The sequence below is a fragment of the Phyllobates terribilis genome, unplaced genomic scaffold (genome assembly GCF_046119375.1).
Source record: "Phyllobates terribilis strain yellow unplaced genomic scaffold, ASM4611937v1 Scaffold_1118__1_contigs__length_406537, whole genome shotgun sequence".
Taxonomy (NCBI): Eukaryota; Metazoa; Chordata; class Amphibia; order Anura; family Dendrobatidae; genus Phyllobates; species Phyllobates terribilis.
The window spans coordinates 363,846-390,088 of record NW_027363878.1 but is presented as its reverse complement, the minus strand read 5'-3'; the positions used below and the strand labels follow the sequence as shown (position 1 = coordinate 390,088).

The 26,243-nt window shown below is 47.8% G+C and overlaps 1 long non-coding RNA gene across 1 annotated transcript in view; it reads right to left on the bottom strand.

The window, feature by feature from the left end:
* Window positions 1-308: 308 nt before the first annotated feature.
* Window positions 309-26,243, bottom strand: part of LOC141243140 (uncharacterized) — a 50,101-nt gene continuing 24,166 nt past the window's right edge. The window contains exon 4 of the long non-coding RNA XR_012307452.1: window positions 309-2,083. This is a non-coding gene — a long non-coding RNA (uncharacterized lncRNA). The remainder of the gene's footprint in view (window positions 2,084-26,243) is intronic.

Sequence of the window (26,243 nt, the reverse complement as noted above, 5' to 3'; positions counted from 1 at the left end):
CTATATGGAGGATCATGGGGCGCATTATACTATATAGAGGATTAAGGGGGTGCATTATCATAGAATGGTAGAGTTGGAAGGGACCTCCTGGGTCATCTGGTCCAACCCCCTGCTCAAAGCAGGATTCACTAAATCATCTCAGACAGATGTCTGTCCAGCCTCTGTTTGAAGACGTCCATTGAAGGGGAACTCACCACCTCTTGTATCAGCCTGTTCCACTCATTAATCACCCTAACTGTCAAAAAGTTTTTTCTAATATCTAATCTGTGTCTCCTCCCATTTAGTTTCATCCCATTGCTTCTAGTCTTTCCTTGTGCAAATGAGAATAAAGATGATCCTTCTACAATGTGACAGCCCTTGAGATATTTGTAGACAGCTATTAAGTCTCCTCTCAGTCTTCTTTTTTGCAAGCTAAACATTCCCAAATCCTGCAACCGTTCCTCATAGGACATGGTTTGCAGACCAGTCACCATTCTGGTCGCTCTTCTCTGAACTTGCTCCAGTTTGTCTATGTCTTTTTTAAAATGTGGTGCCCAAAACTGTACACAGTATTCCAGATGAGGTCTGACCAAAGAGGAGTAAAGACCGATAATGACTTCACGTGATCTAGACTGTATGCTTCTGTTAATACATCCCACTATATGGAGGATTATGAGGGGTCGCATTACATTATATGGAAGACTATGTGGGGGACCATTTTAATATTTGGAGGGCTATGTGGGGGGCCATTATACTGTATGCAAGAAAGTATACAGCATGAAGGTTTGTATGGGGTCCATCATACTGTGTGGAGGGCTGTGTGGGGGCCATTATACTGTTTACTGTTTGGAGGGCCATTATATAGTATGGGGCAATTAAACTGTATGTAGACCCATTATCCTGCATGGAGGGCTGTGTGAGGGCCACAGTTGGGGGATTATACTGTGTTAGGGTCACCATACTTTACCTTAGGAATTGAGGTGGGGTACAGTTGAGTCATTATACTGTGCATGTGGAGGCTAATGTGGAGGAATTCACTGTGGGGGTATCATATTGTGTTTGGTGGGCACTTTTGTTGGCATTATACTTTATGGGGGCACTGAAAGAGGAATCTAAGACTTCAGCAGGAGGAAAATGACTATACAAAGGCTGAAAAGTTGTGAGATATGGTCTTCTGTGACGCTGACAATTATTTTTTTTTTGGGAGGGTGGACCCAATTAGAATTTCTGCTATGGGGCCCCATGATTTCTATGTACGCCCCTGGCTATTGCTAAAGCTCGGCTTTTTACCTGAGAACCATTGCAGACAGCTATTGGCTTGTCTACAGTAAACAGAGGAGAGAGACCGAGCATGCATGTCCAGCAGCACTAAGCACATTAACTGCACCTGCACATTGATATACACTTTGAACACAAGAGGGTGCCATACTATATATTTAAATGAAGAAAATGACTGCATAATTGATGTTTATAACAACATGTAAATGCATATAACTCCTATTAACTATTTTTTTTCTAACATGAGATACCTACATAAGAGATATGAACACCTGTAGGGGAAAATGTAAATTTGCAACAAAGTATATATAAAGTAAAACACCTTTATAAATCAAATGTGTTTATCATATACATCACTGTATTATATAGAGTTTATAACAAAACGGGAAATTTTTAAAATGTTTTCATCCACCATTGAAGCTCGAGCAGGCATTAAAATATGTGTATCTGATACAATGACAGTAAGTGATGGTGGTACATATAATCCTTTACTTGTTCCATCAATAAACAGAGGTCCAATGAAATGTAAAACAGGGCCGAATGGAGTTTTCACTTTCCAGTATGAGCAAAAAGTGTCCCAGACCACAGAATATTTTTCATTGTTCGAGCTAAAAACCCATATATATTCTCCTTTTTGGAACCCAAATGACTTCGGGGAGAATCTGATGTAAATGCATGGTTAATTCTTTCCCATATCAACTTCATTGGCCAACATGCCTCATCAAATGCCGCCATCTGTACGAAATCCATCTCTGTATTGATTTCTGATGTCTTCTTTCTGTAATGTCTTCAGAAGTGTTAAATTGGTATTGATAATAAAGCATGTCTGGAATTAAAAAAAAAAAAATTCATGATGAAAGACGCAATCCAGCTACTATACCCCTCACCAAGTTTATCACACTCTGCAATTCTTTTATATAAAATTTACTCAGTTTCCTGCAGTTAAGCCCCATCTTTGCTTCTCTTTAGCCTCGGATTTCACAAAGAAGTTTTTCTTGTATACTTTGCTATCAGTACCATGATGCATCAGCACAGCATCACATGAGCATCCACAGCCAGGATCATCTGAGCCTCTAGGAAAGACATGGTAATTATCCTCCACTCTGCATTCCCTAGATAGGTTAACATAAGTAAACAGTCAGAGCTGTTTAGTCATCATCAGTAGCTGTGATATGAACTCATGTGCCTGCTTTATGAGACTGTGCTGTAATGAAGATTGTTGCTGTAATATCCCTGAACTGCACTGGCCGTGCTTAAGATTAAATCCCACTGTTAAACTGTTGAAAAAGACTCTTGTCAGATGTGTCTGGTCAGCAACTGAATCTATCATGTGCCTGAGAGAAGCTGCAGCCTATGGTCATCCTGAGTAACAGTTCCTCCAGGATTCCAATGAATTTATGAAACCCGTCTCGCCCTATCTGAACCTAGCGGTGTGCGTGTAACATTGGTGGCCCATATGGGGAGGACTGAGCGGGGATTAATGTCTAGAGGGAGAAGAGGAAAAGTGTCTGGAAAAATACAGCAGCACAGCACCTCAACTTAACTCTGCTACACCACTTAAAGGGGACCATCCCTAAAGAAAACTCACTAGCAGCAATGGATGTTGAAATACAAATAGACAGAATTAGTGAGCGGTTTCTTCAGTTAACCTGCGAAGAATTAAGAACAGTAGCATATAAAGATGTCAGAAGAACAGATTTCTAAAGCACACAACCGCAGGCAACTGTTAGCTGCCATTAATGCAAAAATGGATGAGCTGGGGGAGAAAGAAGCTGAAGACGTCATGGGGACATGCCTCCAGGAGCTAACACAGTTTCTAACCAGGTTGAAGTTGGAGGATGGAGGGACGGCACCAATTACCAAAAGCGGGAATCTCTGTCCGCAGACTGAACTACGGGAATTGAAAGAACAACTCAAAACCCTAACAACAGCCCTGCAGGAATCGACCAAAATCTCTTAACGGGTGACAGACTCAGACAGAACCTTTAACCTGCTCGGGTTAGATAAATCAGGAAGACAGTCCTCTCTAACACCACAAATCACCATAAGTAAAGAATTCAAGATCCTGGGAAAGATTGGAGAGTGTGAACAGAAAGAGAAACTGTCTTATATGAACTTGTTTCACCAGATTGATGCAGGCTTACAGAAAGGCTACCAGCCAGATGAAATCGTTGAGGGGGTGGTGAAGTGATCAGCCCAGGAATGAACCTCTGTAGTATGCTAGAAATGAAGAGTCAATTGACCTTGCAACAACTGAAGATGATTTTAAAAGGGCACTATAAAGAAGAGAGTACTTCAGAATTGTTCCACCGACTCATTAACCTCTCACAGAAAAATAATGAATCACCCCAAAGTTTCTTGTGCAGAGAAATTGAACTGAAGGATAGACTGTTGTTTGCATCCAGAGATGTAGAAGCGGACGAGAGGTTTGATGCTGGACTAGTCCAGAAGAAGTTCTTGAGATCATTGGGAACAGGGTTAATCAGCACATACATCAAGTCGCAGCTGAAACAGTACCTAGAAGATCCTGGCATTCTGGACAAAATCCTAATTGAACAAATGAATGAGGCAGCTAGTTTGGAGTCAGAGAGCGAACAAAAGATAAAGAAAGGCTCTGCTCCTAAATCAAAAAATATCACAGTAAAAGATAAATTCCTTACCAACACCAGGTCAGATTACATGGAGGGGGTGGCTGTGTAGTATTATACATGCACACGCACACCGATGGAGTTTGCATATTTTTAATGTTTAATGTTAGGACTCGCAAGTATGGGGACCCTTGATGCTGGGTTGCGAGCTTGCGTATTTTGGTCAAAATATCGACCCTTACCTCATGTGGTGTATTTATCTTATACACTATTTTTCATCTTTTTTACACATTTTTGTGCAGGATGCAGCCAGGCCTCTTTAGTGTTGGCTGGGTAAATTGGGGCGTCTGTCCTGTGGGGGTGCACGTATATAGTGCTGGGCAGCCCCCCTGATCTAATAGTATGGGCGTCATCAATAGGCTGCAAGCCAGACACTGTGCATCACACATATCTGAGTGATTGGTGCCCTATGCAAACTCCATCGGTGTGCATGTATAATACTACACAGTCACCCCCTCCATGAATTGGTAGGTTAGTGAGTGGCTGTCTGCCTCAGTATTTTGCACATGTGCTGCCCCGGCCTTTATCATGGAGGCTTGCTGCATCCTGCAATGCCTTGGTAATCAGACCTGGTGTTGATAAGGCATTATCTTATACTGTGATGTTTTTTTAAATTAGCTTCTAAATCACCAAAATGAGTCAGCTGAGGTTGGAGACCCCCAGTGGCCAGTCTGAAGATAATCATGGAGACCCTCCAGTGCCACCTCCGAGAGGGAACCTTAAAGCACCAACAAAAGAGAGGACCGCCAGCGCTGACTGGGAAGAAGTAATAGGAGAACTGCGAGCTGAGTTGATTGAGATGAAAAAGTTGATTCATTCCAGAACAGAACCTGCATCCCTCAGACCCAGGAGTGGGTTCCAAAACAGAAGATACCCGGCTTGTGAAGCGTGCCGTTCATCAAATCAGAGTACGGTATGTGTACACTGACTAAGATGTGGTGAGGAAGGACATTATGCCAAGGAATGCCAATGGTCATGGTCTTTTGGGTTAAAAGACAGGAGGTTGCCAGAGAGGGGCGACTGGTAACCACGACACAGAGGAGGTCCCAGAAGCAAATCCAAATCTCACCAAACCCCAGAACGGCATATGAGCTAAAACAGCTGCGTCATTACTATCCCCAAGTGTGTTTCCGTCTACAACAGCTGCAAGAGAGACAGGGGCATCAGTTACTTAATGCCCAGTGTGGAGGTCAAATGATGAACTCCTGGGAGGAGGATTCCTCGGTCAGTAAAGATAGCATCATCGGCCTAATCAGCGAAAGATGCTTTATATAGTGCCCGCTAGATGGACTCCTGATAACAGCACTGTGGGACACAGGAGCCCAAGCGAGCCTTTTAAATGAAGAATGGAGAAGGCGCTACCTGCCACATACGTGCCTTCAAACTCTTAGGACCAGTGGAACTCCACGGCAAAGCAGTCAACCTGACCGAAGTCCCTTTCATAGGCTGGGTGGAAGTGACTTTCCAACTGAGGGCCACGAACAACAGCAACACCATTGAGCTTTTGGTACCTTTTCTCGTGACCAGTGATCAGAACGTGGAAGAGGATCCTATCCTGGGTTATAATGTAATCAGTGAGGTCATCATGAAACACAAGTCAGTGACGCTGGTGGTGGATGCAACTGCCACATTGCTTGCCATACCCAATGTCGTGGTGGAAAATGTGATTCATAGAGTAAAGAAAGCACAGAATACAATGAACCTAAAAGAAGTCAAGGTAGGCTGGCGCCCAAACATCATTCCTGCAAACCAAATGGTGGGGGTGAGGTGTGGAGTCCAGGTAGAACTGGTAAGAAAAGTTCAGAAAAGACTGTTCATGCCAAAAGACTCATCAGAACTTCCGGAAGGCCTAGTTCAAGGTGAGACTGTGCTTACGATTCCTACTGGTGGGTTTACTCGAGTGACAGTACCGGTGATGAATACTACGAAACAAGGGATCCAAAGACTGTGTTAGGTCACATTGAAACCGTTAAAACTGTATATTCAGCCAGTGTGAGACCCGCCCACGGGTCTACCATGAATTCAGTCTCCCCACCAAGGAACAGGAGTTGACCAGGGGAGGAAATTGCACGACCCACCTCGGGGTCCTGGGATCCCCCAGTACCCCTAGAACACTTGTGTGCTGAAGATAGAGCGGTAGCAAAACAGATGCTGAGAGAAGAGTGTCATGCATTCTCCAAAGATGACTCTGATATAGGCGGTATCCCGTTGGTGCAGTTGGAAATCAATTTGAAAGACATGACCCCAGTAACCAGAAGTTACATGTCTGTGCCAAAACCATTACACCGTGAAGTGAAAGAGTATTTACAAGATCTAATCAACAGAGTTTGGGTCCAAAAGTAAAAGCCGTCTTATTCCTCTCCTATTCTTTGTGTTAGGAAGAAGGACGGTACGTTGAGACTCTGCTGTGATTACCGGGAACTAAACCGAAAGTCAGTACCTGATCAGCACCCGATACCACAGATTCAAGATATGCTGGATAACCTATCAGGAAGTACCTGGTTCTCTGTCCTCGATCAGGGTAAAGCATACCATCAAGGGTTTGTTGAAGAGTCCAGTAGACCTTTGACAGCATTCATCACACCATGCGGGATATACGAGTGGATCTGCATACCGTTTGGGCTCAGTTCAGCTCCAGAAAAATTCCAGAGGAGCATGGAGACATATTTAGAAGGATTGAGGGATAATATCTTCCAGCTGTACTTGGATGACAATGTGGTACACAGAAAAACTTTCCGGGAGCATGTTGAACACGTGAGGACCGTATTACAACGATATCAAGTCAACAATATGGAGTTAAGTTGACCCCCAAAGAAGTGTGAACTGTTCAAAAGGCAAGTCCGATTTCTAGGGAAAATTGTGTCCGGAGAAGAATATACCATAGACCCAGCAGAAATCGCTCTGGTACCGGCCTTAAAAGACAAGCGGCCCTCAACTGTCGGGGAGTTGAGGTAGATATTATTATTCCCCTCCTACTGTCGTACTTACGTTCGGAACTTCTCCAGGATTGCCGCCCCACTATACCTCCTCTTGGTGGGGGGGGGGGGGGGGGGGCGACAGAGTCAACAACACCCACGGAGAAAAAGAAGAATGCGGGTAGAACTGGGCTTAAAAGAAGCAACGCCGTTTCATCCCAAAAGCCCATTCTCTGGACAGCAGACCACCAGGAGGTATTGGAAGAACTAGTAGACTACCTGGTAAAACCACCCATCTTGGGATATCCTGATTTCAACTTACCGTTTGTTCTTCATTGTGACGTTTCTCAAGTTGGACTGGGAGCTGCCCTGTATCAGCATCAAGATAGAAAATTGAGAGTCATCGGTTAAGGTTCTAGAACGTTGACAGACGCCGAGAAGAATTACCATCTACATTCCGGAAAATTGAAGTTCCTGGAGTTGAAATGGACTATCTGTGAACCATTTAGAGATTATCTCTACTACAGCAAAGAGTTTGAGGTATACACTGACAACAACCCTTTGACCTATGTCCTCACTACAGCCAAACTGAATGCAACAGGTCAGAGATGAGTCGCTGAACTAGCTGACTTCAATTTCAGCATCAAGTACAGGCCAGGAAAATGCAAGGCGGATGCTGACAGATTGTGGAAAATCCCACTAGAGCCTGATCAGTTCATGCAAGAAAGCTCAGAGGAAGTCAGTTTGGAAGCAATTGAGAGCACTGCCCAAGCAGTACAAGCTTATCAAAAGGACAACACACCATTGTGGTGTCCGTTGACGGTGGAAACCACCATAAAAGCGAGAGAACAAGATTACCCCCTGTCTATTCAACGACTACCAAAAGGAAAAATCCATAGAGCACAACGGGAAGATCAGATAAATGGTAGAATACTACTTTATGTGGACCAAAATTGGTTTCCAAGTAAATGGGAGAGAGATAATGAGTCACCAGCAGTATCTGTTTTAGTTAAAGAATGGATGAAGCTCTACCTCAGTGAAGACGGTATTCTGTATCGTAAAGGAGGTCAAAACCGGCAGTTGGTACTACCCAGAGTATTTCGTAGATTGGTCTTAAAAGAACTCCATGAAAACATGGGACACCTGGGAGTGGAAAGGACAACAAACTTGATCCGTGAACGTTTCTTCTGGCCGTACATGCAGTGAGATATTGAGAGATACGTGACCAGGGAGTGTGGGGGTCTGAAAGATAAACGTCCCAACACATCAACCCGGGCACCTATGGGCAACATCCAAACTACGTATCCGTTTGAGATGGTCTCAATAGACTTTCTACATCTCGAGACGTGCAAGGGTGGTGACGAATACATCTTGGTGGTGATGGACCATTTTACTTGATTTGCTCAAGCATATGCCACCACCAATAAAGCGGGTCGAACAGCAGCAGAGAAGATCTTCAATGATTTTGCTTTGAGGTTTGGGTTCCCTACGAGGTTACACCATGACCAAGGAAGAGAATTTGAGAACCAGATCTTTGCCAAGATAGGAAAGTACTGTAGGATTCAGAGATCCCACATAATGCCCTATCACCCAGAGGGTAATGGACAAGTGAAACGTTTTAGTAGGACATTATTGTCGATGTTGTGCACTTTAACAGCTGACGAGAAGAAAGACTGGAAGAGTTCTCTGTCAAAAGTGGTACATGCCTATAACTGTACAAAGAGCAATGCAATGGGTTACTCACCCTTCTTTCTATTGTACGGTCAATCGCCAAGACTGTCAATCGACATCATGTTCGATACTCCAGTGTCAGAGACTTACAGAACATATCCAGAGTTTGTTCGGAAATGGAAGGAACGGATGGCAGAGGGATACAACATAGCGTCCAAAGTGGTTACGCAAGGACAGAGCAAGAGCAAGGAGTACTATGACTGAAAATGTTATGGAGCAGAATTGGCACTGGGAAGCCGTGTGCTAGTCAAGAACAAAAGGCGGTCCGGGAAAACTTTGTTTGTACTGGGAAGACAAGGTGTATGTGGTCGTAAGGAGGAAAGCCGATGACAGTCCAGTGTATGAAATCCGATTGGAAACCAGAATAGTCCATCGGAATTTACTACTACCCTGTGATTATCTCCCACCACAACAAGACTTTCCAGAAGTAGAACAACATCGTCCGAGATCGACTAAGGGACCACCACAGACTGAAGCTCCGAAGATGGATAGTGATCTTGAAAGTTCACATGAAGAAGAACACACCGTTGTATTTCTCGGACCGGCAAGGAGAGGGATGTACCATCCTCAGGAGAGTGAAGTAAGTCCCCAGGCTCCAGAGTTTGTACCAAGGAGTACAGATATAGTCCAATTCAGATTTGATGATCTAACACCGTTCACTGAAGAGACCGATCGACACTTAGGAGTAGCAGAATTACCAGACCAGGTGGAAACGAACGATTCAAAAGAAGTACAGTAACTTACAGAGGCAGTTCCAAGATCATTTGAGGAAGTTCGAGAAATGAGTGTGGCAGAAGAAACTCCTGCAACCGAGGAACCCGTGGTATCTGAGGAACAACCTACCAGGAGGATGTCGACTCGAGAAGTGAGGAGGCCTGTGATGCTGACATATGAGACACTCGGTGAACCGAGTCAAGTGCCAAGGACTGTCCATTGGAAACAGGTATTTCTGCCTACGGACCAGGTAAGCTCACTTGAGTGGTATTCACCACCGAGAGATATTATGGACAATGTTACCTGGTGGAAAGACTTGTTTTGGCCTAGTGAGAGAGAGAGCTGGTTGAAGACGTATGAAAACCTCCAGCGGAAGAGATGCTGATTGTTTTAATTGTGTATTTCTTTCAGGAGTTCTACAAGCAAAAGGTCGTAAGAACAGGTTGTTATTGATGTTTGTAAATTTTATGCCAATATGACAATGCCAATTTGTATATAAAGTTATTCAACTTTTAGCACTGTCTCAGAATTGGTCAGCTTGACCAATTAAAACGAATATCGAGAACGACATTAAAAAAGAAGGGAAAGTGTGACATGCAGAAATAGTGCTGTTGCTTCAAAAGGATCCAGCAACTATAAGAGTTAACACAGTCACAAGAGACAGGGAGTGGTTAGCAGAGCCCCAGGGGGATTGTGGGGAACTTGTTTACTATTCTGGCTGCAGCCAAAGGGAGAAGTGGTATGTGATCTGTATCTCACAGAAGTGCAGGAAAGAGAACAGGATTCAAGTCTAGGGTGAAACTCAACACAGGTCAGATACCTTGCACTGTTAGTTCAGGAAATCTACCATCGGGCAGGAAGATAAGGAATGGAAGGAATTGTGTCACAGAGATCATCTTCCTCATCAAACCCTCCCCCCTCCATCTCCATGCAGAATAAAGAATGTTGTGTACTAGTGAGTCCTTGTGAAGGAAAAGCCTGCTGTTTACGTATAGAAGTGTGCTGCCAAGAGATCTAATTTGTGCTGAATTATGCTACTGAAGAGACTGAGGTTCCTGTGCCTGCTTTATGAGACTGTGCTGTAATGAAGATTGTTGCTGTAATATCCCTGAACTGCACTGGCCATGCTTCAGATTAAATTCCACTGTTAAACTGTTGAACAAGACTCTTGTCAGATGTGTCTGGTCAGCAACTGAATCTATCATGTGCCTGAGAGAAGCTGCAGCCTATGGTTGCCCTGAGTAACGGTTCCCCCAAGATTCCAATGAATTTATGAAACCCGTCTCGCCCTATTTGAACCTAGTGTCGTGCGTGTAACAAAAGCCTAGTTTTGTTGGTTGGCTCTGTCAGGCACTGTAGTAAGGGCACTAGCAGCAGCTATCTCAGTCATAGCAAATTTAAAGATGTGAATAATGTGTGGGAGCATTGAGCTCAGGACCTTTTTCATACTGACTCCGGGATAGTGATGATTTTGTAAAGGTGTCAGTTGTGTCAGCCAGACCTGGAGATTATCTGTGAACGAATGCATGGTCAGCAAGGCTACAGCATGTTAGAGAGGTGGTAGCTAGAGAGAGCCCCCTTAGGCTGCGTGCCCACGATGCCCACAATGTTTTTTAAGCACTTCCGTAGCAGCAATTCCGCCGTGGAAACGCTTAAAAAACGCTTGGTAGAAGGTCTGCAATGTTCCCCAATGATAATCCGCATTTGCTGAGCACATGCTGGGAAATTTCCGCTGCAGATTATCATTGCGGAAAAATCCGCAGCACTACCATTAATTTTGCGGAATCGCGGCGTTTTAGCCACCATTGACTTGTATTGGACCGCATAACATCCGCATGACTACATGTGCACATGCGGATATTATGCGGTTCAATGCGCAGATGGTACCTGTGTCTGGAGAAGAGGAGACTCTCCTTCAGTCCCGGGTACCATACTACCTGTAGTTAAAAAAGAATTAAAATAAAAAATAAACATATACTCACCTTCTGATGGCCCCCGGTCTCCTTCTCCGGTGTCTTCGGCTGCTCGCGGTGGTAAAAGGACCTTCCATGACGTCATTTAGTCATGTGACCTGTCACATGACTAAATGACGTCATGGAAGGTCCTTTTACACCACCGCGAGCCGCTGAAGACACCGGACGCAACGGAGAAGGAGATCAGGGGCCAGGTGAGTATATGTTTTTTTTTTATTTTTCACCATTTGTATTCTTTTTTTTACTATTGATGCTGCATTTGCAGTATCGTAACTTGGTCACACTATATAAATCCATGCCGTTTGCATGGATTTATAGTGTGACCAAGTTGTCAAGCACTTTTCCAAGTGATGCTAAAATCGCTTAGAAAAGTGCTTCACAACCCGCATGCGAAATCGCATGTTAAAAAAGCTTCACTTACGCTTCTACCTGGCAGAAAAAACGCATGTAAAATCCGCATGCGTTTTTTCTGCCAGAGAGATGCAGAAACGCTCAGGAAAAATCCACAGCATTTCTGCATCATGGGCACATAGCCTTACACTGTTTCACAAGAGTGCAACTAGGGTGCAGTGGTCACAGCGAAACACATGAGCCATGTGGCCCTATATCAGGAAGGTGGAGGTGATGTTATCAGTGTGGGATGATGTTGACAACAGACGCATGCTCAGTAGAGGAGGAACTAGCCCAGACCCTGAAAAGGACATCACTGACGGCTCTTAATTCAGGGAAAGGACAGGCGCTACTGCAATGACGGCAGCCTCTGCTCCCTGATGATGGTTTGTTTGTAAATCCCAGTATGCACTTGGGGTTCTCAAACGAAGCAACGTGAAACAGGAAGAAGATAAAAAAAAAACTAAAAAAAAGGAGTCAGATAGTCTAGTGAACAATAGGGATTTTTTAAGTAATGTATATTAGAAAAGAGATTAGGTAATGACATTAACCCCTTCACGACCTATGACGTTAATGTACTTCAAAGGTCATGTCCCTGACTTTAATGCAGGCTCATATGCCGAGCTCGGATTTTTCACAGCAGATAATGGCTGATTTAAGCCCAGATTCGGTTGGTCAAGACCCAAACCCCAGTCTTCACCAGTCAAGATGCCGCAGGTCAAGCACCGAAGATCAGACGGTGGTCATTGGATGAAGCAGGACGTCTGCCGTGCTGACGAGAAGACCCAAGTGAACCAGGCCTTTAATTCAAGCGTAGACGAACGGTACAGGGTGTGGGCCGTGGCTGCGCTTCAGAAACGAACGAGGGTGGCCAGTGTGAAGAACCCACTAAGTGACTCACATATGAGGCACTTGTGGCTTAGCGGAAAGTACCGGTGTCCCCCGTTAGTGCCAGTATAACAATCAAAGGCGCTTGAAGCGCATATTACAGCTACAAGCCTGGCGCTGGCAGTGACGCTCTTTGAGCTAAAGACATTAATAGTCGTTTAACTGTGAAATGAGACTGCACGCAGATAGAACATAGAGTAAGATATTGCATTTATTACACTGCTTTTATTGTCATTACTGCTAAGATTGTGTTAGTTGTCTCCATATACCTGCATCACCATGTGTTCCTATAGTTAAACGTTCTTTCTGTGGTAGGAAAATAAATAGCTTTGGTTAACTATCCCTGCATCCTCACTATCTGCATCATTACATCTAGATCATTTCACCCGATAAATGAGCATTTTGCTTGTTTATTGTGTGTGATTGGCTGCCTCTTTAGAAGGGACTGAAAGCTGTATTTTAGGTGTAAATGCAGCTTTCAGTCCCCCATACATAAGTCTAAAGTCGGTCGACGCATTCATATCAATAAGTATGCCTTACACTCTAATATGTGTGGTGCCCCTGAGGGTTCAGTCGCCACAGAGGTACTGCATCTCACCCAGAGGTGTGGTATCTCACTCTCAGGTAAGGAAGGAGTACAGCCCGGGACCCTAACACCTGCATCCAACACATCCACTTCAGTAGGGCAGGGCGAGATTGCTCCTATGGGAGTGCACAGTCCCTGGCTGGAGTGGTGGGGAACCTAGCGAGGGGGAACCATGTAGTGGGTGTGAGTGGAGGACGTAGATCAGGGGAGCACTGGTGAGGGAGTGATATAAAAGAGGGAACCATCTTAGAAAGACAAGCCAGTCAGAGGAGGAGAGTGTGTGGAGCAGAGGCTCTGCAGGAGCTCTGCTTCGGAGGCGGGCCTAGTGAGAGGCCCAGGACTGAGAGAGGAGAGGGAGCAGGAGAAAGGCTCCAGGAACAGAAGGGATCCCAGGGGTACGGGCAGTGCTGGAGGCCACCCGTACGCCCGAATCTGCCAGGCGGTGGAGGGATCGAGCCGCAGAGGGGACCGACCCCTAAACTAGTGGAGAACTACAAGGCTCAGCTAGGGACCGGAGGCTGCTGTACTTGCAAGGTGCAGTGGCCACATCCGCAACTATGTCGCCGAAAAGGTGGCCACAGAGGGTCCAGGGGACAGCAGGTCGCCCGACAAGACCCGAGGCTACCGGATTGGGACACTGGTTGCGAGGCACAGGGCAGGAGGGCGAGAGCCAGCGCAGGAAGACGACTGAGGAAGGCACATAGAAAGGGGTCCTGTCAGACACTCTTGAATCACCTGAGGGATTGCTGAACCCCTGCCTGGTGAACGCAGCACGATGTGGGAGGTTGTAGTCCGGACCCTGTAACCGGAGGAACTTATCAACTGTAAGTAAACTCGGAAGACTGCACCCCACTGTCTCTGTGATTATTGCTGCGCCATCAACCCCTGCACTACAACGCCCAGCATAACCTATAACATCTACACTGCCCTGGAGCTGAGTTCTACCTGTGGAGAGCTACACCATCCCTGCTGCACTCACATCAGCTCCAGAGGACCTGCTCCGCAGCAGCGGCTCCCTTAGCCGCATACCACAGGTGGCGTCACGTACTTTATACAATCACTATAAATCCCCAATCAATAACCCTTTTTATTGACCGCCCTGGGTCACGGACCGGGTCACTGCCACTGTGACATCCCCCAGCATCTACCAGCCCGGCACCGGGTACCCCACGGCCCAGTGGGAGCGTCATATGTATGTGTGGCGCCCCTGCGGGTTCAGTCGCCACAGAGGTACTGCATCTCACCCAGAGGTGTGGTATCTCACTCTCAGGTAAGGAAGGAGTACAGCCCGGAATCCTAACACCTGCATTCAACACTACACTACTACAGACCAGCAGGAGGGGCAAAATGCGCTGCTCCTCTGCTGAGCCCTGTCCCTGGCTGGAGTTGGGGGAACCAAAGTAGGGGGAACCATGTAGTGGGTGTGGGTAGAGGAAGCAGTTCAGGGGAGCACAGTAAGGAGCAATATGAAAGAGAGGGTGGAACATTCTAGAGTGAGTGAAGTTCTGAGGGGGTTGAGTCAGAGAGAGAGTCAGAGCAGGAGCTCTGCTCAGGAGGAGGGCCTAGTGAGGAGGCCCAGGAGAAGGAGAAGAGGAAGGAACGGGAGCAGAGGGAAGGCTCCAGGAGTGAAGAAAGGATCCCAGGGGTATGAGCAGTGCTGGAGGCCACCCGTACACCCAAATCTACCAGGCGGTGGAGAGATCGGGTCGCAGAGGGGACCGGCCCCTAACTAGTGAGAATTGCAATATTCAACTAGGTAACCGGAGGGTGCAGCATTTCAAGTGCTGCAGCCAAAAGCCACATCTATTTCACCGAAAAGGTGGCCATAGAGGACCCAGGGGACAGAGAAAACGTCACCCGACAAGGTCCGCGGTCACTGGATTGCGACACTGGGTGTGAGGTGTAGGAAGACAGCCAGAAGGAACACACAGAAGGGGGTCCTGTTATGTACTCAGGAGGTACCTGAGGGTTTGCTGTACCCCTCCCTGAGTAAGCACAGGACAACGTGGGAAGTTATGATCTGCAGTTGTAACCAGGAGCAAAGTGAGAACTGTGAGTAAATCCGGAAGACGGCACCCCACTGTCTCTGCGACTTATTACTGCGCCATCATTCCCTGCACTACACTTCACAGCAAAAGTGTTTAGGGGTGATAAAGTAAGAATTTTTTTGTTTGTCAGTTAAACTCATTGATGGTGATGTGTGTCGGGGCTCTTTAAATCACTGTAAGCAATAGCAGACACTTGTGCTAATTAGTTTGGCAGGTGTGTCCAATGAAAGGCAAGACTACTTAAGAAGGCTGTCCCACATTATTAAGCAGCCTACATTTTCTGCCAAAATGGGAAAGAAAAGGGATGTGTCGGCTGCTGAGAAGCAACAAATTGTGGAGCGTTTAGGTCAAGGCATGACTACAATCAACATTGCCAAGACACTTCATCGTGATCATCTCACAATCAAGAAGTATGTAGCTGATTCACAGTACACACGTGTGCGTGCTGATAAGGGAAAATTGAGGACTTTCCTACAGGCAATTACGTCAGGTTAAAAGAGCAGTGGCAAAAAAGCCTTGTCATAGCAGCAGACAAGTTTTTGAAGCAGCTGGTGCCTCCAACGTCCCCCGAACAACAAGATGCAGGGTCCTTCAGAGGTTTGCAGCTGTGCGTAAGCCAACCTGTCGACCTCCTCTATCCACTGCACACAAGCAGAAACGGCTCCAGTGGGCCAAACAATATATGAAGACTGACTTCAAAACTGTTTTGTTCACCGATGAGTGCTGTGCAACGCTCAATGGTCCAGATGGATGGAGTGGAGGAGGAGGATGGCTGGTTGATGGACACCCCATGCAAATACGGCTATGGCGCCAACAAGGAGGAGGTGGAGTAATGTTTTGCGCGGGAATCATGGGAAGAGAGATTGTCGGCCCCTTTAGGATCCCTGAAGGGGTAAAGATGAACTCCATAATGTATGTTGAGTTTCTCAAACAGCATTTCCTGCCATGGTTCAAGAAGAAGAACCGTGCATTCCGCAGCAAGATCATTTTCATGCATGATAATGCCCCGTCTCATGCTGCACATAACACATCTGCATCTCTGGCTGCTATGGGCATAAAAGGGGACAAACTTATGGTGTGGCCCCCATGCTCCCCTGACCTCAACCCCATTGAGAACCTCTGGAGCATCATCAAAAGGAGTGTCTATGATGGCGGGAGGCAGTTCACATCTAAGCAACAGCTCTGGGAGGGTATTCTGTCCTCATGCAAAACAATTGAAGCAGAAACCAGCCAAAACCTGACAAATTCAATGGACGAGAGAGTTCAAAAGCTCCTTTCGAACAGGGGGTCCTATGTGCAAATGTAACATCACCTAGAATAAAGTTTTGAGTTGAAAACTGTTTGATTTCAGTTTGTAATAACCTGCTAATGCTTATAATTTCAAAAATGACCATTTTTTTGTTCTTTATTAAAATGAAAAGGTTGAAAACGCTGCTGTGCATAATAATTTGGAACGTGCATTTTGAGTGCAGTTTGAGTGTTTTATTTTTTTTTAAATATACTGTTATCATAGGCAGTTTGTACAAAAACCTTTCAATTGTACTCTAATAGTTATTTGACTGGAAAATTACAATGACTGCAATTCATATAGGTAATTTGGGAAAATCTGAGAAAATATTATTTGCATAATAATTTGGAACACAGTGTACAACATCACCATTTCCTACCCTGGAGCTAAGCTCTGCCTGTGGAGAGCTGAACCAACTCTGCTGCACTAACATCAGCTCCAGAGGACCTGCTCCGCAGCGGCGGCTCCCTTTAGCCACATACCACAGGTGGCGTCACGAACATTATATAAAAACTATAAATCCCCTGTAAATATCCCCTTTTATTGACCACCCTGGGTCACGGACCAGGTCACCGCCACTATGACATCTCCCCTAGCAACGACCAGCCCGGCACCAAGTACCCCAGGGCCCATGTGGCGCGTCATATTGGCGCGCCAATCAACTGGTCAGGGAAGATATTATTTGGGCATATACAATTTTGGACTGCCGATCACTTCATTCTCTCTGAGATAAGCTGCTGACAGAGATGTTTGTCAGTTTCTCTCATAGAGAACACAGGAGCACTCGGCCAAGTGAGCGCTTCCGTGTATGGGAGAGACGGCCAAGATGGTTGTCGGCCAAATGATCAACTGAAGCATCATTTGGCCAACAATTCGGTCACAGTTATCAGATTCTAAATAATATTATCAGTAGGTCACACCAAAGGCTAAGCCTGTCCTGTTAACCCTTTCATGACATGCGCCGTACATATACGGCGCATGACGTGTCTTCGCCTTAGATGCAGGCTCCGACGATGAGCCCGCACCTTTCCGGGGACTTGACAGCGGATCTGATCAGCTGTCATGTGCTCCTAACAGCCGCGGGTGGAATCGCGATTCTCTCGTGATTATTAACATGTTAAATGCCGCTGTCAATCTCTGACAGCGGCATTTAAGACGGCTCCGCTGGAAGAGCGTCACAAGACCCGCCCATCGGCGCCCATGTCACATGACTGCGCATCGTCGATGGGTTGGCATGACAACCCGGTGTCTGCAGGAGACCCCTACAGTTGTCATTGCAGGGATGCAAGTGAACATTTTTGCTACATACAGCGCTATGTGTAGCACAGGCGATCGGATGATTGCAGCTTCTAGTCTCCCCAAGGTTTACCCCAAAATGGTATCAATAAAAACATCAGCTCGGTGAGCAAAAAATAAGCCCTCACCCAGCCCCAGAAGCCGAAAAATGGAGACGCTACGGGTCTCAGAAAATGGTGACTTTTTTTTTTTTTTTTTAACAAACTTTAGATTTTTTTACCATTTAAATAAAAAAAAAAAACTATACATGTTTAGTATCTACAAACTCATAATGACCTGGAGAATCATAAAGGCAGGACAGTTTCAGCATTTAGTGAGCATGGTAAAAGAAAAACCCAGAAAACAACTGTGGAATTTAATTTTTTTTGCAATTTCACGACACTTGGAATTTTTTCCTGTTTTCCAGTACAACCAATGGTGTCGTTCAAAAGTACAACTTGTCCCGCAAAAACAAGCCCTTACACGGCCATATCGACAGAAAATGTAAAAATTTATGGCTCTGGTAAGAAGAGGAGTAAAAAACAAAAGTGCAAAAACAGAAAAGGGTCGCACCATAAAGGGGTTAAATAGGGAATATGACCTATTTATTCTACCTATTTCTCTACTCCCACATGGGTGACTAGCCGTCTTTGCCTCTCCTGAATTCCTACGCTGGCTAAGTGATAGCAATATGCCAATTTGACCATGATACTTGATTTCTCCCCAATATGATGACAAAATAGATGTCACATCTACAATCCAGGGGAGTAACTATAGGTGCAGGGGTTGCAATAGCACGCGGGCCCTGGAGCCGAGGGGCCTCAAAGGTCCCTTTGGCCCATGTGAAAAGACCATTACTATTGAAGATTTGCAATAACTAGGGGCCCCGTTGGAGCTTTTGCATCAGGGCCCATGAGCTTCAAGTTATGCCACAGCGAGAATCATTCTGACCCATGTTCACAACACATTCAAAGCCATGTAAATCTGCAATAACATATCCAGCAAATAATCATTATCACACAATAAGTGCAACATAACACATGCAATATCTCCCATGGGGAAAAGAACAACGGCCCCTGCAGCCTAAAAAATCCCTAGTATGTAATATACAGTGAGCCCCAAGTATAACAATGTGTGCAGAAAATAAGAAGAGCAATAGTTTGTAGATATAATGGAAGTAGGAAGCGTAATACTAATTATGAACCTATCCTAGTGATGCAGTTAGTATTATTTAGACGATATGAATCATGACGAGGGTTTATATAAATTGGGCAAAAAATAAACATTTAAGTCTCTTCTACATGTTTGATGCCTACCTGCTATATCATTTCTTCAGTGTCTGCTGCTTTTGACCTTTGATTTCTTAGGAAAAACTTATGGTCAGTGACCTCCTGTGTAATCAGTGGCTCCGTCCCTCCTTTCAGTACTGCAGCTCTGTGAACTCGGATTGGAACAGAGCCCTAAAAGATACAGTTACCAGAGTTCATAAATCCATACCCAAACCAGACTCTCTCTTAAAGAAGTTGTCCACTACTTGGACAACTCCTTCACCCCCACGCTTGGCCCCAATAAAATAAAAAAGCTTATACTCACCTATACTCAGGCGTTTTAATTTTATTATGGCCAAACATTTAGATCAAGAAGGGGTTGTCCAACAACCCCTTTAATGCAGACTCCTGACCACAATCCTCTGTAATACAAACCCCAGACTTCCTTTTGAAATAATGCCTAATCAGACTCCCCTCATGCTGTGGCACCCTGCTGTTCACAGGTACCACAGGACCCAGGGTGCATGGATGGACTTCTCCACAAGAGGCCCTCATTACATACAAACACCTCCACCCTTCCACCTCACACCACCAGAGGGAGCCTGTTAGGGATATATATATGGAGGGTGGAGCCAGGCAGCTCAGTCAGTGAGAAGTTCAGTCAGAGTCAGAGAGCGTGCTGACGCTGAGAGCAGCGAAGACGCAGCGCGTCTGCTGCTAAGTTCTGAGGGCCCCGAGTGTGGCCGACGGCAGAGAGGAGAAAGGAGAGAGGAGTTGAGGGGGCAGAGGAGCTTCATAGGCTCACCCCGATATACAAACCGGACACCGGGTCCGCGCCTACAGGGTCCCTTTATACCCAGTAGGGTTCACCGGCATTCCAGGACTACAAGTCCCTCGATGACCTGAAGCTAGGCCCATTACAGGATCAGGTACCACGAAGGCCCCAGCTTTACCAGGGATAGTGGTTGCCAGCAGAAGGTCCTACTACCGAGCGACAGGTGAAGGAACAACACGACACATAAGCTAGGCCCAGGCTGGCCAGGAGCATACAGAGAGGCAGACACGGACCAGGAGGCCTTATACCCACTCACTGGGGAGAAGTTCTGAAGTGCACCCATCCTACTGAGTACCCTGGACCGTACCTGACATCCGCACCAGTAAAGGTATTGAAGCGAATCCCCTGACTCTGTCAGTTACTTCTGCTGCGCCATCCGCCTGCACTACAAGTCCCAGCATCACCACCATCAAACTCCACACGGCCCCGGGGGCCGCTCCACCTCAGCTGCCATCCCATCACCCCCCGGAGGTCTGCAGCAGCGCTGGTAATCCTTACCAGGTACCACAGGTGGCGTCACAAACTATTTATTATATTTTTCCTATCCAAGTTACAAATCCCCCTTTTTGGTTGACCACCCTGGGCCACGGACCGGGCCAGCCACCGTGATATCCCCCACCAGCATCCACAGGCCCGGATGCCGAGTACCCCATTGCCCCGGGGGCGCGTCAATGCCTCATTCACACGACAGTGTTTCACGTACGGGTTATATCCGCGGTGTTCACCCACCCATTATAATCTATGGATCAGATCACATAGCCTTGTTGTTTTCCAGACTGTGTGTGTGTGAGACCCGCAGCAAATTTTAACCATTTTTGAGCCATTAAAGATAAATCTTTTTATTCAAAAACTGTTAAGAAATGTTTCATGATAAATTCCACCAATTCTATTTTTACCACAGACAGGGAACTCCAAGCAATCCAGGCATTAGAAAATCTCTTGCTGGGGCAGGCGAAGTATACAAGGGTAAGTTTCCCTCTACCATTAGTAAGGAAGGCCAGGGAGCCCCATAGGGCGTATAGGCCACATGACAAGATAGGAGGGTGGGAGTGAAGGAGTTAAAATTTTGAATAAGGGATTAGGAGTAGTGTGGGGAGTTTTGATTGGAGGGGAAGAGGTGGGGGGAGGAGCAAGAGATGATATAGGGAAGGGCAGGGGTCAGTTACCTCCTCTTGCTTCCTGGATCGCAGCTGAAGCAGACCAGACCCTGCAGTGGAGCCATGGCAGATCTTGTGGCCTTGCTGGACCTAGCGCGGCCTGTCTCAGCGATCCATGGGGCAGACTTGGTGCAGCAGCAGCTGCGGGTGACCTGTGCACAGTCGTCGGCTGCAGAAGAAGCTTCAGGGAGGCCTGCAGCGGTCACGGCCGCCGGAGCGTTACTCACCAGCAGGTGAGGTTCGGAGCAGGAGAAGCTCCAGGAGCCCCCTCGGGGACCTCTGCAGCCAGGGGAGCAGCGCGTGCCTGAGGCTCCTTCTCCGATCCCCAGGAGGAATCCTCGCCGGAGCCGCAGCCTACCAGAAGTGGGCGTGCCTGCGCTGCGGCCTACTTCCGGTTTGCGGCCTAAAAGGCCCCCGAGCAGCGCGGCGGTGACCCCCGGTGACAAGCCAGCCGTGGGTTATACCTGGCAAGATGGCGGGACGAGGAGTCCTCCCACGGTCTGCGGATGAGGGCGGGGCCAGCGTCCAGTGTACGGCGGGGGAGGAGTTGCTGTCTGCAGCGGTGGCCCCGATGTCATGCTGGGGTCGACCCCGGCGGGGGAGGGAGCGTGAAGGGCCTTCCCACAGTCGGCAGGGAGGAGCACGGCTTGCAGGGCGAGGTGCAGCAGAGCCATGAGGAACACTAGCGCAGCAGCAGGTGGTCAAGAAAGGGGACAGATGAGAGATGAGCGGCCCTCCTGCAGGCGGCAGGGTGGGTCTGTGGATGGGAGGATCTGGGGTCCAGGAGTGCCACGGGAGATTGCGGGGGCAGGCTGTCCTGCGGGGCCCTTTTAAGATCATCGGGCAGGAAGCGGCCGGCAGATGTGCGGGACCTTAGGGAGCTATCTTTGGATCCGGAGCGGCAGCGGCGTCAGGCAGCCCCTTCTGCGCCTTTATCAAGACCTGACAACGTTGAAAACATGGAGAAAAGCTGAGAGGAGGGCGAGATTTCATAGGGACCGTCAGAACATGAGCAAGTTCCATCAGGAGATGTCGTGGCTGGTCAGAGGATCTCTCTGAGGCAGCCTGATGAGGAGACTACCCTTGTTCATAATTTAACTGATGTGGGTGGTGCTCGGGGTGTGTTGGGGGTTAGTAATTCAGAGGGTGTTATAGGGAATATTCAAGGGGCAATTGGTGGGTGCACGATCTATGGGGTCAATTATTAGGTGTATTGCAGGGCTCGGCGTCACAGGGGGCAAGTGATGTGAGGTCGCCGGCAGTGGCGTGAGTGGCTTCCGGAGGTTCAGGAGCAGGATCTGGGCAGGCGGGAGTGCGCCTGCAGGGTGGTGGCTCGGTGGTATCACAGGAAAAAGAGTAATACTGAGAAAAGGAGGATGAGGTGGTTCTGTTGGATTATTGAAGTGTATGTGGCAGCCCAGGAGTCCGGGTGCCACAGTGGCATTGCCTCCCTCACAAGGGGTGATGCCATGCCTGGAAGCAAGGAGGGGTCCCCTAATCAGGTTTTGCTAGCATGCAACACTTTCCTGGCTCCAGACCAGCAAGGGGAGCTCCTCCCCTTAGCAACTGGGATCTGGAGGCGGGGTTAGTTTGAGGAAAGCAGAAAGGAGTTGAAGTCAGGACATCGATGAGGAAAGACCTAGGGAGTGGAGCTGCACAGCAGTTCACCCCAGGGGAAGCGCAGAAGAACTGGACACTGGAGTCCGAGGTTGTGGGGCACCGAAAGCCCAGCAGCAGAAACCGGAGGGCAGGAGACTGCAGGTCTTCTGGCCCCAACAGACGCCCGGAGGTTCAGCAGCACCATAGGACCCAGCACCGCACGTGGGAGCGACACTCCAGGAAGGTCCGAGCTGCCTGCCATACGGGTGAGCACAAAGACGTTTTACTCAGGGACGAGGGCCACAGCTATACGCAGCAGGGCCAAAGAGGTAACGCAAAGGGAAGGCCTACATCTCCACCTGGGTAGGTGGATCCCCCCAACTTGCTTCCATTCAGCCCGGATCTCTACTACCAGCTAGTACCTGTGCCCCGGTCTGCCTAACCACCGCAAGTAAAGATAAGAGGAAACCACCATTGCATTGTGGACTGATTATTAACTGCGCCATCCTCTACACCACACCATCACAGCAACGTCTACACTGCCCTGGAGCTAAGCTCTACCTGTTGAGAGCTAAACCAACTCTGCTGCATTAACAACAGCTCCAGAGGACCTGCTGCGCAGCGCCGGCTTCCTTTAGCCGCATACGACAAGTGGCGTCACGAACTGTGTATAAGAACTTTAATTCCCCTGTAAATATCACCTTTTCATTGACCGCCCTGGGTCACGGACCGGGTCACTGCCACTGTGACATTTCCCCTAGCAACGACCGGCCCGGCACAGAGTACCACACGGCCCAGGGGGCGCGTCATGTATGTCTGCGAGAAAAAATTTGGAAAGGGGAGTTTGTGGAAATTTTTGTTGTTGCTCCCGTTACAAGGCTATGAGGACAGGTATGCGTTGGGATCACAAGGATATTTCCTTATGGATGCGTTTAATGACAGCCCTAGTGTTTCAGCCCTTTCGGGGTGGTACCGGAGGGTCAGGATCAGCCAGTGGATCTTCGGTGTCTCAAAAGAAAGGTTTTTGTTGGCAGTTCAACTAGGGGCAATGTAAGTTTGGGGGCACATGCAAGTTTAAGCACGAGTGTTTTGGATGTAGGGGAAGTCAGGGGCTCAGTAAGTGCTTTAAACGAGCAAAAGGCAAAACAGGTGAGGGTTCTGGAAAGAGGGAGGACTCCCGTGAAGGTCGAGGCGATGCTTCCATTTTTAAATAGATATCCAGATATGGAGGCGGCTAGGTTAATTGAGCTGGGTTTTTCTGAGGGTTTCAGGATTCCTTTTGATCCTGGAGCGCCAAAATTTAGGCCGGGAAATTTGAAATCGGCAGGGGAACACCCTGAGGTGGTGATGGAAACGCTGTATAATGAAGTGGCTTTGGGGAGCACGGCGGGACCGTTTCTGGATCCTCCTTGACCAGAATTGAGAATTTCCCCTTTGGATGTTGTACCCAAGCTGGTACCAAATAAGTTTTGGCTTATTCATCACTTATCTTCTCCAGAAGAGGACTCCGTGAATGATGGCATCCCGGTAGAGTTATCGTTTGATAAGGCATTGGGGTTGGTAAGGGCAGGAGGGCAAGCTGCGTTGATGGTGACTCGGGCCGTGGGGTACTCGGTAGCCGGGCCGGTCGGTGCTGGGGGTGTCACAGTGGCAGTGACCCGGTCCGTGACCCAGGGCGGTCAATAAAAGGGATTAAAGAAAAGGGAATATAGTTTTTATATAATGTTCGTGACGCCACCTGTGATATGCGGCTATATGGGGCCGCCGCTGCGGTGCAGATCCTCTGGAACTGATGATGACGCAGCAGAGTTGGTTCAGCTCTCCACAGGGAGAGCTTAGCTCCAGGGCAGTAAGTAGTGATACTATAGGGCGGATGTGGTTGGTGCGGTGTAATGCAGGTGATGGCGCAGATAATAATTCTAGGACACAGTGGGGTGTAGTCTTCAAGGTTTACTCACAGTTGTTGAACTCCAGGTTACCAGGACCAGGGTAACCTCCCACACCGTCCTGTGTTTACCAAGGCAGGGGTTCAGCAATCTCCCAGGTGCCTCAGGAGTACATAACGGGACCCCAGTCTGTGTGCCTTACTCGGTCGTCTTCCTGCGCTGGCTCTCACCCTCCTGCCCTGCGCCTCGCAACCAGTGTCCCAAGCCGGTAACCTCGGATTTTGGCGGGTAACCTGCAGTCCCCTGAATCCTATGTGGCTACCTTTTTAGCGATGTAGTTGTGGTTGTGAGCAGCTGCACCCTGAAAGTACAGAAGCATCCGGTTTCTAGCTGTGCCTTGTAGTTCTCCACTAGTTAGGGGCCGGTCCTCTTTGCGGCCTGATACCTCCACGTTCCTGCAGATTCGGGCGCATTTGTGGCTTCCGCACTTGCCGTGCCCCTGGGATCCCCTCACTCCTGGAGCCTTCTTCTGCTCCCTTCCTCTTCAGCCAGTCCTCCTGGGCCTCTATGTCTAGGCCCTCTTCTCTGAGCAGAGCTCCTGCTTCCACCACTCTCCTCAGACTGAACACTGACTGGACTCTCTCTCAAGATGGCTCCCCTTTTTTATTCACCTACTGAAGTGCTCCCCTAGCTGCTTCCTCCACCCACTACTTGGTTCCCCCTCACTCGGTTCCCCCGCACTTCCAACAGGGACAGGGCTCAGCATAAGGCAGTGCATCTTGCCCCACCTGCTGGCCTGGAAGGGTGTAGTGTTGGATGCAAGTGGGTGGGTCCCGGGCAGTACTCCATCCTTACCTGAGAGTGAGATACCACACCTCTGGGTGAGATGCAGTACCTCTGTGGCGGCTGAACCCGCAGGGGCGCCACAATGGCAAAATCGGATATTGAGGCGGCGTTTCGCTTGCTTCCAGTGCATCCGGATAGTCTTCATCTGTTAGGCTGCATGTGGGATGAAAACATTTTTGTAGATTTATTGTTTGCCCATGGGCTGCTGTATATCATGCTCATACTTTGAGGCTTTTCGTTTATTTGTTGAATGGGTGGTTCTGGACATGTCGGGGGTCTCTTCAATAATTCACTACCTGGATGATTTCTTTCGTGTTGGGCCTTCTGGCTTGTTAGTGTGTTCAGTTTTGTGGGTAACTTTAAAGAAGGTGACGGTGTTGTTTGGAATCCCATTAGCCGCAGACAAGACGGAGGGCCCTGCTGATGTGTTTTTTGGGTATAGAAATTGACAGTGTGGCGATGGAGTGTAGGCTTCCTAAAGGAAAGTTGATGGGTTTGCGGCTGGCGGAAGCGGCAGTGCGACGCGTCAAGAAAATAAGGTTGAAGGTAGTATAGTCATTGTTGGGTAAGCTTAATTTTGCTTGCAGGATAATTCTGATTGTCAGGGTGTTTTCCAGGTGATTATCGGAGGCGTTGGCAGGAAAATCGTCGCATCATTTTTTCGCGTTACTCAGGAGATCAAGGCGGATCTGGAGGTTTGGGACTCTTTTCTGGCGAAATATAATGGTTGCACGCTGTGGATGGACAAAGTGGTGTCCAATGATAACTTGCAGCTTTACACGGTTGCTGCTAGGTCATTGGGTTTTGGAGCGTTTTTTCAGGGACATTGGTGCGTAGGTCCTTGGCCAGTGACCTGACAGGAAACAGGTTTGGTAAAAAAACTTGTCCTTGTTGGAATTATTCCCAACTGTACTGGCCCTGGAATTGTGGGGGGCCGAG